This window comes from Cucurbita moschata, unplaced genomic scaffold, assembly GCF_002738365.1.
Source record: "Cucurbita moschata cultivar Rifu unplaced genomic scaffold, Cmos_1.0 Cmo_Scf00162, whole genome shotgun sequence".
NCBI lineage: Eukaryota > Viridiplantae > Streptophyta > Magnoliopsida > Cucurbitales > Cucurbitaceae > Cucurbita > Cucurbita moschata.
In genome coordinates this window covers 24,374-41,882 of record NW_019268678.1, presented here as the reverse complement: position 1 = coordinate 41,882, position 17,509 = coordinate 24,374, and the positions used below count along the sequence as shown (strand labels likewise).

The following is a 17,509-nucleotide window of genomic DNA, read 5'->3' as shown; positions in this document are numbered from 1 at the left end:
TTTTTTTTTTTTTTTTTTTTTTTTTTTCGGGCGTTACAATAGAGACCTCCGAATTTATTGGAGATGGAGAAATATGATAGAGACCTCCGAATTGTTTACCTGAGCCAATCATCCTCCCCATGGCCAATCCAAAAATCAGCGAGGTCGTCAAGAAAGCCTATCCATCGGGATTTTCTATATCCCGGAAGATCTTCATAAGACCAAAAGGTTTTATGAATTCATCTTGGTCGACACCAAGTCTGTCGAAACTACTCATATCCTGAGTCGCGATGATCCTTCAAAAATCGTGTACTCAAAATTAAAAATTTTCAAAGTCATGAATCCGACGTACTGGAATCAAGATCCGTACACGGAGAAAACTTTTTCAAAACCTTTTGTTCCTCATTCTTTCTCATACATAGATTATCAAATGGCGTGGTTTAATGTCATTTGGTATCAAAATTACGAGCACTCGGTTTATTCAATTATGCCAGAATGCTCATAAAATTCATCAACCATTTTGGTTCATCAAATGTGGAAAATCTTTGGATCTACCAAAGATATATTTCCCGTTCCAATACAGAAATCGTTCCACTACTTCGTAGGCTTTCATCGCATCCTAAGCTTAACAGATTTTCACAGACTTCTCTTTAGCTCTAAGACATATGGTTCTTGTCATAGCTCTTGAGGGCATGCCCCTTGGAACTTGTCCCTTGGGGCTTCTTTGGTTCTTCATCCTTTCATTTAAACCCTAAGAGTTCCCTTGTGCCAACCTATGTTTGACTGGTGTACTGCGAGTAGCTACCTCAGCATGACTATGAGACTACCTGGTATCTTACCTAGGAGGTGAGCTACAATCCCCTAGTCCCATTGTAATCCCCTTTTGTTCGGGGAGGGCTACCTCCCCCATTCCCATCCAGCTAAATGGTCTGTTACAACGTGGGTCTCCTGTTTCTCATGCTAAAACGGCTTTAGAACAGTCGAGTCCTGATCAGGAACCCCCTGGGCTCCCACAAAGACATAACACCAATCACACACAAGTAACCTAAGGGTACTTTGAAGGTGGTTCATATGCCGCAGTAGTTTCATAGACTCTTAGGGGACATTTTAGGTCTATACTTTGTAACTCGTCCCTCTAACCAAAAATTCCTAGACTTATCATAAATGTGGGTCATGAAAATTAACTAAGTGAGCACACAAGTATCATTTAGCATCATCATACATAATTCATGCAAAGTAAACATACATGCTTAATGGGACGCAGAGTTCACAAGTTCCCATCTTTCTTTCAACATGAATTAAACATATACATATAAAATGGTAACTTAAAACATAATTCCAACACTCAGATAATTCTCAAAATATTTCACATAATACATTCATACTCTTAGCAAACAAGTTACCTAAATTCAATCATGGAAAGCTACCATCTAAGGTAATTAAACTTGCATGCATGCATAACCAAGCCACTCCTACAAGTATTTGTTCCTAAAGTTCCATGTGGTGACTTACATGATTGACGTGTGTCCTACGTTTAGCGTTTCTACACCAATAGCGTGTATATAAATACTGATTTTCTCCATTTAGGTCTATTTCTCGACGATTTGGAATGTTCTCCTCTAAGTTCTGTGAAGATTTCATGAAGACGGCTTGGCCGGAGTGGCGATTACCTCCCTTTCTCTCTCTAGAACTTTTTTTTCTCTTTCTTTCCTTTTCTATTCTTTTCTTTTCCCCTGTTATACTCATTTTTCTTTTAACCATGTCACTAACCTCAATTTTAGGTGTTTAATGAGAGGGAGGGTATAATGACCAAATTACCCTCGGGGGTTGAATTTGACCATATTTCTAATTTTCTATCATTTTTCTTTTATATTTTTCGTATGTTCCTCGGTTATTTCCAAGCATATTTCTCTAATGCCTCATCTCCAAATTTGGTCTCTAAGACCCTCAATAAAATCTTAGAAGTTTGACATAAAAGGAAAATTAGATTTAAAACTTTCCATCGGGACTCGATTCTTACAATTATTTTACGTCCATTTCTCTTTGTCATATGAATTTCTTTACTTGGAGGGGTTAGAAAATCTTTTAGAATATTCCTAAAAAATTTTCTTTGGTGGTGGTGCGTTGCATGTAGTTGGATGAGAAAGTGCACAACATTTAAATAAAATAAAACCACATGCAGATGAAAATGAACAAGACAACTATGTGACAACGTGCACTCTAAGAGAACAATATTTGTCATCAATCACATCCTAGCATGCACTAAGTGCAATTAGCCTCCTTAATATGTTTAAATTAGCATTCCTAACCGCATCTAAATCCTCTTAATTCATCTACAACATTGGCCAATTTCTTTGGGGCATGCGAGTTATTCATGATAAAAGGTGAAATAAAATCTAAAAAACTATCATTGTAAAGAAAGTGAAGATAACTATTTAAAACAACTATGTGAATGATAAATAATAAGAGAATAAAAACTAACTTGATTTACTCATAGCTTCGTATATTTGTTTGCAAACTGTGACTAGCTCCCTCTTTCTCTTTTCATTTTTTTTAGCTATCCATTGTCAAAGAAATGATGACCCTTTGGAAGTTTCCATCTTGCAATGGGTGGGAATAATTTTGTGAAGTCTATCTCCCATATAACAAATAATTCTTCTTCTAATATGTAGTTCAAGGGTGTGTCATCAATAGATAACTTCATTGATTAATTTATTCTCTCCTCTAATTCCAGTGATTCAAAACTCTTACAATTTTCTTCCATTCTGCTTGTTGTGTAGTGCAATTATTCCCGCTGCTATCTTCTTCTTGTTGTTGTTTCCAACTATTAGCTGAGTATTCCTCTACTACTGCTCGAAATTTCATAAGTCTAAAAAACTAAATACCACTACCCTATGCATGTGTCATGGTCTCGAATTACGATGCCATCGTCAGCCATACAGGAATGCCTTGCCTTAACCTAAAAAAATGTAGTAGCACATGACTGGAGTATTTAAAGAAATACTCAGCAAGTGACCTCACTATTGGGGGTTAAATGCAAGAACATGCAAATGCAATGATGGGACCCATCCTTTCAATTTATTTTCCTACGGTACTGTCCTAACGGATAATTTAGATGTGTACCATATACTCGACACACAGCCCATTCGTGCGAGTATGGACTCACCATTCAGTTCGCACACTTCTGGGCCACTTTCCTTGTTGGGCGAGCATACTCTAGGAGCTCCTTAGGCCAGACACCCATTAGAACTAGTAACCACCGTGACATCATTATGTAAAACAAAATGATCGTACCTACTGGCATCATTATGTAAAACATAATGATCGCAGTCCTGCCAGCAGCATTTTGTAAAACATAATGATCGTACCCCTGCCCATCGTGATGAAATAGGGGTATCCCTCAATGCATGAGCACACATAATGCATGAAGTCCCAATATTTTTCCATTTTCGACATTATTAAATATAACCCCGCCATCGTTTTACATTTATATCATATCTTTTCTCATTTTTCAGTTCTCATATCATGCATAATTCTAACGGGGTTATATTTCATTTTATTTATCGTGATATCATGTCATTTATAACATATAATTTAGAAAACGTAACATAATGCTCCATGCTTTTAACATGTTATTTCATAATGTGCAATTCATACAACAATAACCTCAATGGTCACAAAAAACAATCTAAACATAACATATCACATCACAATATATCGTATCATAAACATGTCATATCGTAAACACTTCGTGGTCATATTGTTCCCTAACTTATCATAGCCTTAACGTTCTTATACCTATCACAATCATATCGTACGTTCATGTACCTTAGTCATATCATCACAAATAACATATTCTAACGCTGTCATTCTATCAATCTATCACAAACCTATCCCTTTCTACCCATAACCTAACTGTATTCTTTCATCAATTTCTCATATCAATAGCACTCCGATATGTAACCTAACCTTTACTTTTCAACTGTATTCTTTCATCAATTTCTCATATCAATAGCACTCCGATATGTAACCTAACCTTTACTTTTCATGAACGTATCTTACTTATCGTTACATTTGGTTTTGTGCATCCTTATCTCAAACATATTATTGAACACGTCATACCGTAATCATTATCATACAATTCACATGTTATAACATATACATAACATATAAGAAGCATATCAATCCACAGACAATTCTCACATGTCAATATATATGACACGTGCAAAACTACGGGGCACATGTCAACATCAAATATAACCATGCCGATAGTAAGGCTACTTACTTGATTAGCTTAGGCTGGTGTCCCTCATTTATCCTTAAGCAAGTTTGATTTTGTCATTTGTATCCAAGTCAACCTATATGAACCATGACATCAATTTCAATTACAATTCTCTAAATTTTAGAATGGTCCATGGGTTAGACTTCTCACGTGAACCTGGGAGACTTTATGATTAGAGTCTTGGATATATATATATATATATATATATATATATATATATATATATATATATATATATATATATATATATATATATATATATATAATTCTATTTGCTTTTTAAAACAACAAATATTATTGGCCAATTTTACTAATTGATTTTTTCTTCCAAAATTTTATTTTATTTCTCTATATTTTCTTACTTTCTTACTCTTAGTAATTAAGTTTAATTAAGACAAGTATTCTTGGCCTGTATTTCCTCATTTTATTTTAATTCTTTAGGTTTCATATATTCAAGGCCAATTTTTTAATATTGTTTTAGAACTCAACCAAAAAAAATCTAAATAATTGGATAAGGGAAAAAGATCTAAACTGATTTAACAGATTAGAAACGAAAACAATGTCTAAAATATAAAAAGAAATCTCCTTCTAAGTTAGATCTAACTTAGAGACTGAAATCTGTTTCCAAGATAGATTTAAGCTTGTAAATAGTGATAGGCATTTTTGTTTCCTCAAACCTGACATTTTGTGTTTATGTTTCATTTGGCAGGAATTATGAGGTGGGTTGAGGGAGATCATAGGGATGAATGGATGACAATTAGTGGAGAGACGTGGGAAGAATTGTTTTTATTTTTTTATTTATTAATTTATTATTATTATTATTTTGAAGGGTGAATAATAATTTTTGTTTATATTAATTTTTATTTGTTTATTTACTTATTTATTTTTGGGCTATTACAATGAGATATGTTTACATAACAAGATGACTATGATATGTTTATGAAATGATATGACAAGAATATTTTTATGAAATGATACGACTATGATATTTTTGTGAAAGAATATGACTAGTTTATGTTTATGAAATGATATGGCTATGATATGTTTACAAGATGATAAGTCCATGATATGTGTGTGATACAACATGACTATGAGATAGACACTTGTTCTGATGATGTACTAAAGATATGATAAATTTTATGGTATAACACGTTTGAGGATACAAAATCAAGAAATCAGTAATACTTCTTTTCTTTGGGCCACCTACCCCAATTCTAGTAGATTTTTTGAGTCAAAATCATGACATGAAACCCGTTAAAAATTTCACCCTAACAACCAATGCAAATTGAATGCACTAGTAAATCATATGGATCTACGCGTAATAGCCCAAAAAATTAAAAAAAATTAAAAAAATAGAATCATAAATAATGAAATATTTAAACAAAGAAACAAATAAAAGTAATTATAAAAAAGTAGTTAATAATAATAATAATAAATAAATAAAAACCACCTTTAACAAATAAAAGTAATTATAAAAAAGTAGTTAATAATAATAATAATAAATAAATAAAAACCACCTTTCTCCCCTTCCATCATCTCTTCCTACAATTATCTCTCCTCCACCTATCCTTACGCAACAATCGTCAGATTTACTTAGAGAAAAAGAGAATGGCCTTTACCCAGTTGTGAAACAAAGAAGATTTTTAAGTGAAGATAGTTATTAAATCTTCATTTTCTTTTATCCTATTTCTTTTTCTAGAAATCACAACCAATTATAAGTAGATCTTCATCAAATTATTACAATGGCTTAACTTTGAGTTAAGAAACTAAAGGTCAATCATAATAGATTAGTAATATTAGGTTAAATTTATATCAGTACCCAAATGAATAAATTAAAAATAGAATGGCCAAGAAAATTTGTGAACTGAAAAACACTTATAAAGAAAGATTTGGAAACAGGGATCCACCAGAAATTTAGAATACATGAGAACAAAATTAAAAGGCAACCCAATAAATATAGATAAAAAAAAAAGAAAAAAAAGAAGATTCAGGAGTTGAAAACCACAAACTAAAAATAAAGAGAAACATAAATATAGAGAGTAGTAAAGGTTGGAATAACTTTTTTTTTATAAAGTAACCATGGAATAAGATTTTTAATAAAAATATAATTATAGATATATAACATTTCAAGACTTTGAACAAAAGGACCAATGTAAATGAGAGAAATAATTTTATAGACTTCAAACTTGAATTAGTAAAAAGTATTTAAATCATAGTCTAATTGATTTCATAATCTATGAATCCATTTGACATTAATTAGAATTCTATACATGGCTTTGAATTTCCTCGAGCCGTACGAGGAGAAAACTTCTTATACGGTTCTGCGGAGTATTGTTAATTTACATCTATTCCAATGAGTCGTTTATCGAATCATTGCAATTGATGTTCGAGCCCGAAGAGAAGGAAGAGATCAAACCTATTTAAATATTCCTACTATTCTATATTTCCTTGAAAAGGGTGCTCAACCTACCAGAACTGTTCATGATATTTTAAAGAAGGTAGGGGTTTTTACATAACTTCACCTTAATGAATAACTGAAATTCCATTAATGAAATAAAAAAAGGAGGGTGTGGATAACTTGAAACTGATGTCATGGACTCACATAGGTTGACTTGAATTTCAAACGACGAAATTAAACTTCAAAGGAAGAAATTGAACTTCAATTAAGGATATATTTGTGACAACGACTTAAGCTAACCAGGTAAGTGACCTTACTATTGACTTGGTTATATTTGATGTTGACACGTGCCTTTGGTTCTACACGTGTCATATATACTGATATGTGTGAATTATCTGTGGAACGGTATGCTTATATTATGTTTATGTTATGTTATAATATGTGAATCGTATGATAATAATTATGGTACGATGTGTTCAAGGATATGTTTGAGATAGGATACGAGAAGGATACACAAAACAAAAAATAACGATAAGAGTAAGATACGTTCATGAAACATTAAGGTTAGGTTACATACCGGAGTGCTATGGATAGGGAGATTGATGAAAGAATATGGTTCGGATATGGGTAGAAAGGGATAGGTTTGTGATAGATTGATAGAACGATAGCGTTAGGATACATTCCTGTGATGATATGACTAAGATACATTTACGTAACGATATGACTGCGATAGATACAAGAACGTTAAGGCCATGATATGTTAGGGAATGATATGACCACGAAGTGTTTACAATATGACATGTTTATGATACGATATATTGTGATGTGATGTGTTATGTTTAGATTGTTTTGTGCGACCATTGAGGTAATTGTTGTATGAATTGCACGTTATGAAATAACATGTTAAAAGCATGGAGCGTTATGTTATGTTTTTTAACTTGTATATATACAGCATGTTATGAATGACATGATATCACGATAAATGAAATGAACCACGTTAGGATTATGCATGATACGTAGACTGAAAAATGAGAAATGACATGTTAAGCATGAAAGATGATAGCGGAGTTATATTCATTAATGATAAAAGTAGAAATATTGGGGATCTCAGGCATTATGTGTGCTCATGCATTTTGGGAGATACCCCTATTCCATCACGAGGGTACGGACGCGTACATCCAACTGTAGGACAACGATCATTATGTTTTGCATAGCGCTGCCGTGACGATTACTAGTTGTAACGATTCAGATTTTCCATTTTTGCCTTGTTTAGTTAAGATTTTATTTTTATTTCTATAAGTGACAAGATATTATCCTAGCATTTATTCTTGCCGGAAAAGGGTGCGATTTCTAACAAGGAAGTTACTACCGGAAAAGTCATAAAAACCTTTTATATTTCTATATTCAACTCTCCTCCTTCCTTGGAAAACAACTTTTGCTCTCCAAACTTGTTTGTATTTTCGAGGGTGTTTGAGAGTATGGAAAAATCGAGTGTTAGTCAGGAAAACGTGTAGGTGGTTCGCCGGGTAGTTTTCTTGTTCGGCGAGTTCTCGAAACCGATTGTGTTGCTATTTTGGAGGAAGAGTCGAGTGGAAGTTAACATCAACGTCAGAATCGCTACGTCAAAGAAGGAAAACCGTCGAAACGAAGGAGGAGGACGCCACATACCATCGTCAGAAATGGAAGGGGTTGCGTCGCCGGCGGCGGAACATCAGATTAGGGTTTTCGTGAGGGACCGGGCGAAGAAGACGCAAAGTCGAGTCGAGTTTCGGCCTTTGAACCGGCCTACGAATGATGCGGGCCCTGTGCGTTTCGACCCAACATGGACGCGTGCTGCAGCCTTGGTCTCGACTCCGCACGCGTGCTCTCGGCTCAGCTTGACGTGTACGGCGGCTCGGCTCAGTCAAATCCCGCGGCTCGGCTTGGCATCTTAGTTGGTCGGCTCGGCAGCTCAACTTGGTGACTCGGTATCACTATAACATATCAATTCCAAGGTTTTCAACCCTTCCAAAGCCGTTTCTGCCCTTAGTTTTACCATTCAAGATCAGTATGGTTCCTAGACGTTAAAGACAAATTAGGTCGGGGGTTTATTTTGATAAATAGCATGAGGTTTAGCTAGGGTATGTTATGAAAGGTTCCTAAGTTTTTATGTGGTTATCATAGGATGTATTTAACCGCTGGTATTAGCTCGTTGTGAGTGACTTCAACCAAGACCATTGAGGTAAGTGACCTTACTGTTGGAGTTAGCTTACTACGTGTTGTCGTGTTGTATGATGGTACGTGCCCTGTGGCCCTTGCATGCACCATATTTATGTGATATGTTTATGTGATGTATAGATTGTGTTGACTGTAGATTGTGTATGTTAAGTGATGTATGAATTATGTTGACTGTTGACTATTGACTGTTTATGTTATCTGAAGTTATGAACGAGATTTTAGTATTATATGCCATGAATATGTTGATCGATGCCATAGATCAACGTAGAATTATCGAGTCATGTCATGAGATGTTTATGCAACTGGAATGTACTTTCATGTTATGTAATATGCCATGTAATGTAGTCATGTGAGATGCCATGTAGTGTAAGAAACGTATATGTGATGTTAGCACTGCTTATGTAATGCCATGTTAGATATGTAAAGGGACCTCATGCATATATGTATGTCACGTGAATCGGGATTCTTTCCCTTTATGATACGAAAGAATGAATTATGATATTTATGTTCGCCATGATATCATGCGACCCCTTTTCTGTTCTGTGGTGTCCGGCGACGTGTAACACGTTGTGCCCGACCAAGTCAAGCCTAGGGGGTATGTATACAAGCTCGCCTGGTGGGTCTATGTACGCGTACATGGGCCGTGTGTGAAGGAGTACCACACATCCAACCCTACCCAGAATAAAAAAGCGCCCAAAGCCATGTAAAGTTTATGAAAAGTTAGGTCCCGCTCATATGCTGCATGTGTTTGCATTCCTAACCACAAAAGTGGGGTGACTTACAGAGTATTTCATAAAATACTCAAGCCACGTGCTACCTACATTTTTTTAGGTAAAGGCAAGGTGACAATGTACGGTTGACAACGGAGCAGAGAACCCCATGGAAGTTGGAGACGGAATATTTTTAAGAAATTACTTTTATTAGATTGTTTTAAGTCATAGCATTGAGTATGGTTTTATTTGAATTTATTTTGAATTCAGTTATAATTTTTGGAGTTTAGGTTTTGTTTTGGATTTATGAATCTTTATGAAAGACTCTTCCAAGATTATTTATGATGAGCTTCCGCTTAATGAGTTATGTATGCATGGGTGGTGTCACTAATTAGGTTAAAGAAAATCAGGGGCGTTACACTAGTTCTATTGGGTGTCCAGCCTAAGGAGCTCCCAGAGTATGCTTGCCCGACAATGAAAGTGGCCCAGCGGTGTGCGAGCTGACTGGTGAGCCCATACTCGCATGTATAAGCTATGTGTAGAGTATATGGTACACGTCCAAATTACCCATTAGGACAATATCGTAGGTAAATAGATTGAAAGGATAGGTCCCATCATTGCATTCGCATGTTCTTGCATTTAACCTCAATAGTGGGGTCACTTACTGAGTATTTCTTTAAATACTCAATCCATGTGCTACTACATTTTTCAGGTCAAGGCAAGGCATTCCTGTACGGCTAACTATGGCATCGCAACTCGAGACCATGGCACATGCATAGGATAGTGGTATTTATTTTCTTAAACTTAGGCTAGAATAGGATGTTTTTAACTTAAACGCTTATTTATTTTATTTAGTTTTTTCTTGTGTCGTTTTAAAGATGTTTTGGAAACACATAAGTTCTGTTAGGATTGATACCCGTTGTTAGCTCTGATACCAACCGTTAGGATCGCTCAACAACGCACACACTCGATCAAGATGAACACAAAGAAAAAGAGAGAGAAAATACAAGGATTAATATTGGCTAAAGGTTTTATGATTGATGATGTAAGGTATGTACAACAACAGAAAATACAGACAATGAAGAGAAGTAGGTTTTGAGAGCACTGCCGTGGTAATATATGGTTTCAATTTACTAAATATAGCTTCCAAAGATTTAAACCTACAACATATAATCTAACAAATATATGTCTATCAAATCATATCTTTACGAAATATCTTCCAAATATATCTGTACCAGATTTGCATCAGGCTCCATATCCCAACAAGTCCATGATTGTATTTTAAGATAAAGGTTATGTTTTATGGAATTTTAATGAAGTCTTCTGCATTTAATGTTTACGGCACGTATAAAGTAGTGACCTTAAATTAAGTAAAAAAATTCGAGTGAAGACTTACTGTATTTGATTTGTGGCCAAGCTAGAGTTTGAGAATTTGAGAACTTTTCTCTTACAACACAAACCTAAAGTAGTCGTCTTCTCTTTCCTTATTCAATCATGAAAGTTCCTAAATNGAACTTCCTACTTTATATATCCTTTATATATAAATTATATATCCTATCGGAACTAATTAGTTTGAAGATATAATATAAGTTTTAAAATTTTGAAAATCAAATTTGATTACAATTGAACCTTTTAACCTCAAAAAAGATAACGAACATTTTTATTCATAAAATTATTTATTGAAATTGAATGAAAGTCAAAGTGCATCATTTCCAATGATACATTAACTTGAATATATTGAGAGATCCAAAATACAAGTAAATACCTTCCTCTCGACCTGCCCAAATGCAATTATTATCATCACACTCATCATTAAACCAATACCCTTTTACTGGCCAAAAAACATTTCCATTAACTTGTCCATAGTTGCTGCTAAAATGGCACCAAAACAACGTAGAAGTCCAAAAATTTTCTTTAAAACTCCAGTTGTAATTATTTCCAGTGCGGAGTACGTGCTCGCCCAGATCATCATTTGCTGACTTGCAATGAACAATTAAAGTTGAAGCAGTCATCCCATTTAAAATAGTCACTTTCCATCGAGAGAACGGTAATTGTAACTTAGATTCTGCAAAACAAAGTTTCATCACAGCGAAGGTAACCAACACGATTAAATAGAATATGCTTAGAGACTTCATTTTCTTCTCAAAGATAGTTCACCCTTTTTTACAAACTTAATTGGATTCTATCTTTTATATACACATAAATAGAGCCAAAATGAGTGGTACTTAGTTATATTTAAACACAATTAGTTAAAAGTGTGGTGTAAATTTCGGTTATTGCAACATATCTTCCATAATAGGGTGGGACAATCACCTAAACTTTCTTAATTTTCTCAGTACTCTTCCCTATTAGCTTTTGTAATTGATTTTTTATTTTATTAATTCCTTTTAGGTAAAGTTTAAAGCTGGACCATTCATTATTTAGAATCGGGTTCACTTTTAAAATGAAAAAGAAATTAAGAAAATAATGATAAAAGATGATTAAATTATTTAAAATAAAGTTTTCTGGCGTCGAATATTGTGTCACTACTAAAATTATATATTATTTAAATACATATATAACCAAAATATTATCCCAAAATATTATTATAGTCATTATATAGATTTATTAGTAAAAATTTTAAAAATATGTTTCTCTACTTTAAACTATAAAAGTAAGATTGAGAATTAGGAATTTTAAAAGTTACCTAAAGAAAAGTTTTATTTTAGAAATTTTTAAAACTTGCCAGATTAATGCTAAAATCACTTACATTTCAGTTCCCCTTGGTGCATGGGTTGATAGAACTGAAATCCCATGAATCCAGTCGTCTTAGCTTAGATTCATAAACAACTTCAAAAGGAGAACAATGAGTGGTACTATGAATTGCTCTTTCTACAAATGACAAACTTACGTCTCAAAACTTAATATTCTTAGAAATAATATCCCGTCAGTCTATTAGTTTGAGGATGACATGTAGTTGAAAACAACAACTTGGTACCCAACGTACCCTACAATACATTCAAAAAGTGACTTAAAAGTTTAACATCCCTCTCTCTAACAATTATTTTTGGGTTTCCATGTAATCTTACTACTTCCCTAGAGAATAAGCCAGTAACATGCTTTACATCATCCCTAAACAATTATTTTTTACTACAAAACTTGTAAACATCGTGCTTCATCTTCGGTCAAAAGAAGCGTTCATGCAACATATTATAAGTTTTATTAATCCCAAAATGTCCCATTAAGCCACCACCAAATTAGACTAGCTCCAAAGATAAACTAACAACCCTTGCTAAACCTATCAAGTAAGTGACTCTATTATTTGCTTGGTTGGATGAATTGTATTGCGTATTATAACGCATACGTGTGTCCCTTGAGCATGTCATAATTATGATTGTTATGCTATCCAATGTTGTTTTATGTCATGTTTATAAGCTAGACTATAGTGTGACTATACCATGTTATAATAATATGTTATTATGATGATAATCTATGATGTGTTATGATGTGTTATGACGTGTATATGAAAGATTTGGTAAGAATTATGTCTGCATAATTACATTATAAATGGAATGGAGGTTTGACTTGCATTATAAATTTATGTCATTATTTTAAGGCATGGGGACCTCATGAATTTTTGTGTGTCATATGCATCGTGATACTTTTCTATTATGATTAGTACAAATGTGTACTTTACGACTTACGACAATTATGTTCGTTGCGATGTTACGTAGGCCCTTTCCCTCCATGGTGTCTGAAAGCACATTAGCAAGTGCTAGTCCATTGAGACAGGCCTAGGCAATACATGAGCCCTCAGTTGGGTCCTTGTGCTCGTATAGGAAAGTACTATACATCCAACCTTGCCGGAACTAGAAAGCTATCTAAGGCAATGTCATTAGAACCTATCATGTCACATGTGTTTGTATTTCTAGACACCAAATGTGCAGTTACTTACTACGTATTTCTTAAACTACTTAAACTACGTCATACTCTTATTTTTCAGGTAAAGGTTAGGCACCAAGGTACGGATGGCGACGCCGTGACGAAAGCCATGGAACTAGAGGTAGGGTAGACACAATATATGTCTATTTAGTAGTCCTTAGTTAGTTCACGTCAATGTTTTTATTTTTTCATTATTTTATCCAAACTTTACATGATTTATTTTTCGCATTATTGTTTTAAAGATTTTATTAGGAACGTGGCAACATCTTTGTAAAGGTCATGGAAATAAAGTTGAAGTAGTTGCATTTGCATCATATATTGTAGTTCTTAGGTTAGATCACGGCGTTCGATTTTCTTTTTCGTTTGATTTTAATTTTGTTGTTTTATTGAATCAATTGTTAGTTTAAATTAATTTTATGAACGTTTTAGTCCGTGGTAACATTTTATTATATTATTTTAAAGATTTTTTTTTTAAATTTTTGTACATATTAGGTATTTCATGCATGTTATAACGACTTAATTTTTTAAAGGAAAAATAGGGTCACTACACAAAGTGCCACTTATGAATTTCTTTAAACCTATTTTACTACTTTGTAGACTTTGGAGGGAAGGCCGGAGAAGATTAATATTTTACAAGTTAATCATATGTGATTTGATTTTAATCCTAATCATAGTTTGAATCATGAATATGGGTTTATCGTGGGAAGTTTAGGGGTTTTTTGGTTTTGGAGTCTCGATCCTTTGTTTTTAGCAATTTTTGTGCCTTGGCATTGTCTGGGTGTGTGATCGCTCATGAATGTATATAATAAATTGGTGTAAAATTCACAAGAAAAAAAATGCACGTATGCATAGATAACCTATTTTTATAGCAATTCTGAAGCAAATTTTTTATTTGTGTCCTTCCTTTCTTTTTCTTTCTTTGTTTCTTGTTACATATGTTATTAGTTTGTTTCTTCTAATCTGCCGCAAATCTCAAAGAAATATTTCAACATTTGGTGTAAAATAATTTAGCACGGATGGATCTTCAAATAAATTACCTTCACTGTACATAACATTGTGTTTCCACAACCAGTTTTTATCTCATGACCTTAATAATGATAAATAATTATGAAAAGTAATATAAGACGTAACGATTTACTTATTACTTGCTACTTGTTATAGTGTATACTTGCACTTATTCTTGTGAATTTTACATCATCTTATTATATACACCCACAAGCGATCAAGTTTTTGGCGTCGTTACTGGGAAACCTAATTTTGTTATTTTACTTGTGGTAGATTTTCGTGAGTTGAAGCAAAAAAGAAGCCGTATTAAGCTTAATTTTCTACTGCTGAAGAATTCTGTGTATGAATCCAACTACGGATTTGGAATTTATTTTGGATCCTAAAATAGAGAGGACCTTAAGGCAAAGGTTGAGGGAGCAAATGAAAATGGTAGAACAGAAAGATACAGCATGTAGAACTTGGAGCTCAACTGAATTGGGAATATGAAAATCCAATATTGATGGCTAATCAAAAGAGAATTGCTAGTGATGCTATACTTAGTAGATGACAGAGAAAGAGTGATCTGAGCATACACACACCTAGTTTTGGAAGATATCCCTGCCTTATTAGACTGGAAATGCAAGCAACCACTTTTGAGCTAAATTTCGTGATGTTTCAAATATTGCAAAACATTGAAAAATTTCATGTACTATCGTCTAAAGATCCACACCTACATCTAAAGTTTTTTTTTTTTTTTTTTTTTTTGAGGTAGCACTCATTTAGATTCCAAGAAGTCAACCAAAATGTGATTAGATTGAGTTTATATCCTTATTCTTTGAGGGATGGTTTTGAGTCATGGTTGAATACTAGCATCCGGAACAATTGACTCTTTGAATAGTCTAGCAGAAAAAGTTTTGATCAAGTATTTTCCAACCACTAGAAACGCACGGTTCAGAAATGAGATTGTTGCTTTTCAAACATTAGAAGATGAGACATTAAGGGAAGCTTAGGAAAGATCCAAGGAAATGCTTAGAAAGTGTTCTCACCATGGATTACCTCATCTTATACAAATGGAGACTTTATACAATGGATTGAATATTGCTACTAAACAAGTGGTGGATGGTTCTGCCAATTGAGCTATTTTGTCAAAGACATGCAATGAAGCATATGAGATACTAGAAAGAATAAATCCAATAATTGTCAATGCGCTGATGTGAGGAGCAATCCAGGGAAGAAGATCCGAGGAGTACTTGAAGTTGAGGCTTTATCTTTCATCAACGCTCAATTAGCTTCGATGAATAATATCCTACAAAATCTAGTGTTGTGACAAGGCTTAGTGACCAAAGCACCAGTCCAAACTGCTGTACCAATGACCCAGACAACACCTGAATCTTGTATATATTGTGGAGACAAACACACTTTTGATCAATGTCCAATAAATCTGGCCTCAAATTTTTATGTGGGGAATCAAGCTAGCCAAGGCAACCAGAAAAATAATCCCTTCTCAAATACTTATAATCCGGTGTGGAGAAACCATCCAAATTTCTAATGGAATGAACAATGCTTATAAAACCAACAAATGCTACCTAAAGCAAATTACCTCCAAGTTTTGGATTACAAAATCCATTGGCATATGATCCTCAACAAGCCATCACCTAAGGGAAAGGAACAAGTCAAGATTAACACACACCAAGAACATCTCTTGAGAGCCTAAGAAAATAATATATGGCCAAAAGTGATGTTAGCAAGCATTATTGCAAAATTTGGAAATTCAAGTAGGTCAATTAGCAACTGAGTTATGAAATAGACCTCTTGGGAAGCTACCAACAGACGCCGAAACACAAAAAAAAGAAGGCAAAGAGCAATGCAACACAATAGAGTTGAGAAGTGGGAAAGAAATACTAAGTAGGGGATGAAAAATTAAAAAACATGCTGATAGTCAGTCTCAAGAAGTTGCTGTATAGAAAGAGTATAACAAAAATTATGTAGAAACTGGTGTAGAGAAAGAGCACATAAAAAATTATGCAGAACCTGTGTAGTCTCCTAAAATACAAACAGTAGTTAGCAATGGACAAGAAAACAGAACATACACACCAACACCAAATTTTCCACAAATAATAAAAAGAAAGAAAGAGGAAGCCCACTTTGATAAGTTTATAGATATTCGTAACGAAATTCATATAAACATACCATTAGTGGAAGCTTTGAAACAAATGCCAAATTATGTAAAAATCTTGAAGGATGTGCTCATCAATAAAAGAAAGTTTGAAGACTTCAAGGTGGTGGCACTAAATGAAGAGTGTAGTGTAATATTGAAACACAAGATCCCACTAAATGTATAGTGTAGTTGATTTTATTTTTCAGTATTGTACTACACTCTTCATTCAACGCTAACACCTTCAATTTTTAAAACATTCTTTGATTAGTGAGAATATCCTTCAAGAATTTGACATAATTTGTCATTTGTTTCACAGCTTCACTAATGGTATGTTTATATGAATTTCCAAAGATATATCCATGAACTTCTTAAAGTGGCCTTCCTCCTTCTTTCCTTTTATTCTTTGTAGAAAATGAAGTTTTGGTATGTGTGTTATGCCCTCTTTTTCATTGCCGATTGTTGTTTTCCTTTTAAAAGATTGCACTATTTGTGCATAATTTTTGTTGTGCATCTTTTGTTTAGCACTTTTCAACTTTCTCTACTGTATGTCAGCTGTCTTTAAGGATGAATATTGCATATTTTCTTAATTTCACCTATCTTATGGGGTATTTCTTACTGTTCAATTCTATTTCTTGACATTGCTCATTTTCCTTTCTTTTTTGCGTTTCGGTATCTGCTAATAGCTTCCCAAGAGGTCTATTTTGTAACTTATTTGCTAATTGGTCTACTTGAACTTTCAAATTTCGCAAGGATACTTGTTGACTCTGTATCATATCGTTTTTTGCCATATATTCCTTTATCAGACCCTAAAGCAATGTTCCCGATATGTGTTGAGCTTGGTTGGTTCCTTTCTCTCGGGT

The 17,509-nt window shown here is 33.9% G+C and overlaps 1 long non-coding RNA gene and 1 other non-coding gene across 2 annotated transcripts; one reads left to right on the top strand and one right to left on the bottom strand.

Moving 5' to 3' along the window:
* The first annotated feature begins 13,419 nt into the window (after nucleotides 1–13,419).
* LOC111440250 lies at nucleotides 13,420–13,736 on the top strand. Its single transcript, XR_002709921.1, has 2 exons — nucleotides 13,420–13,483; nucleotides 13,569–13,736. It is a non-coding gene; the product is annotated as an uncharacterized LOC111440250 (long non-coding RNA).
* A 1,703-nt stretch (nucleotides 13,737–15,439) lies between these two features.
* On the bottom strand, nucleotides 15,440–15,545 carry LOC111440252. Its single transcript, XR_002709923.1, has one exon. It is a non-coding gene; the product is annotated as a Plant small nucleolar RNA R71 (small nucleolar RNA).
* Between the last annotated feature and the right edge of the window lie 1,964 nt (nucleotides 15,546–17,509).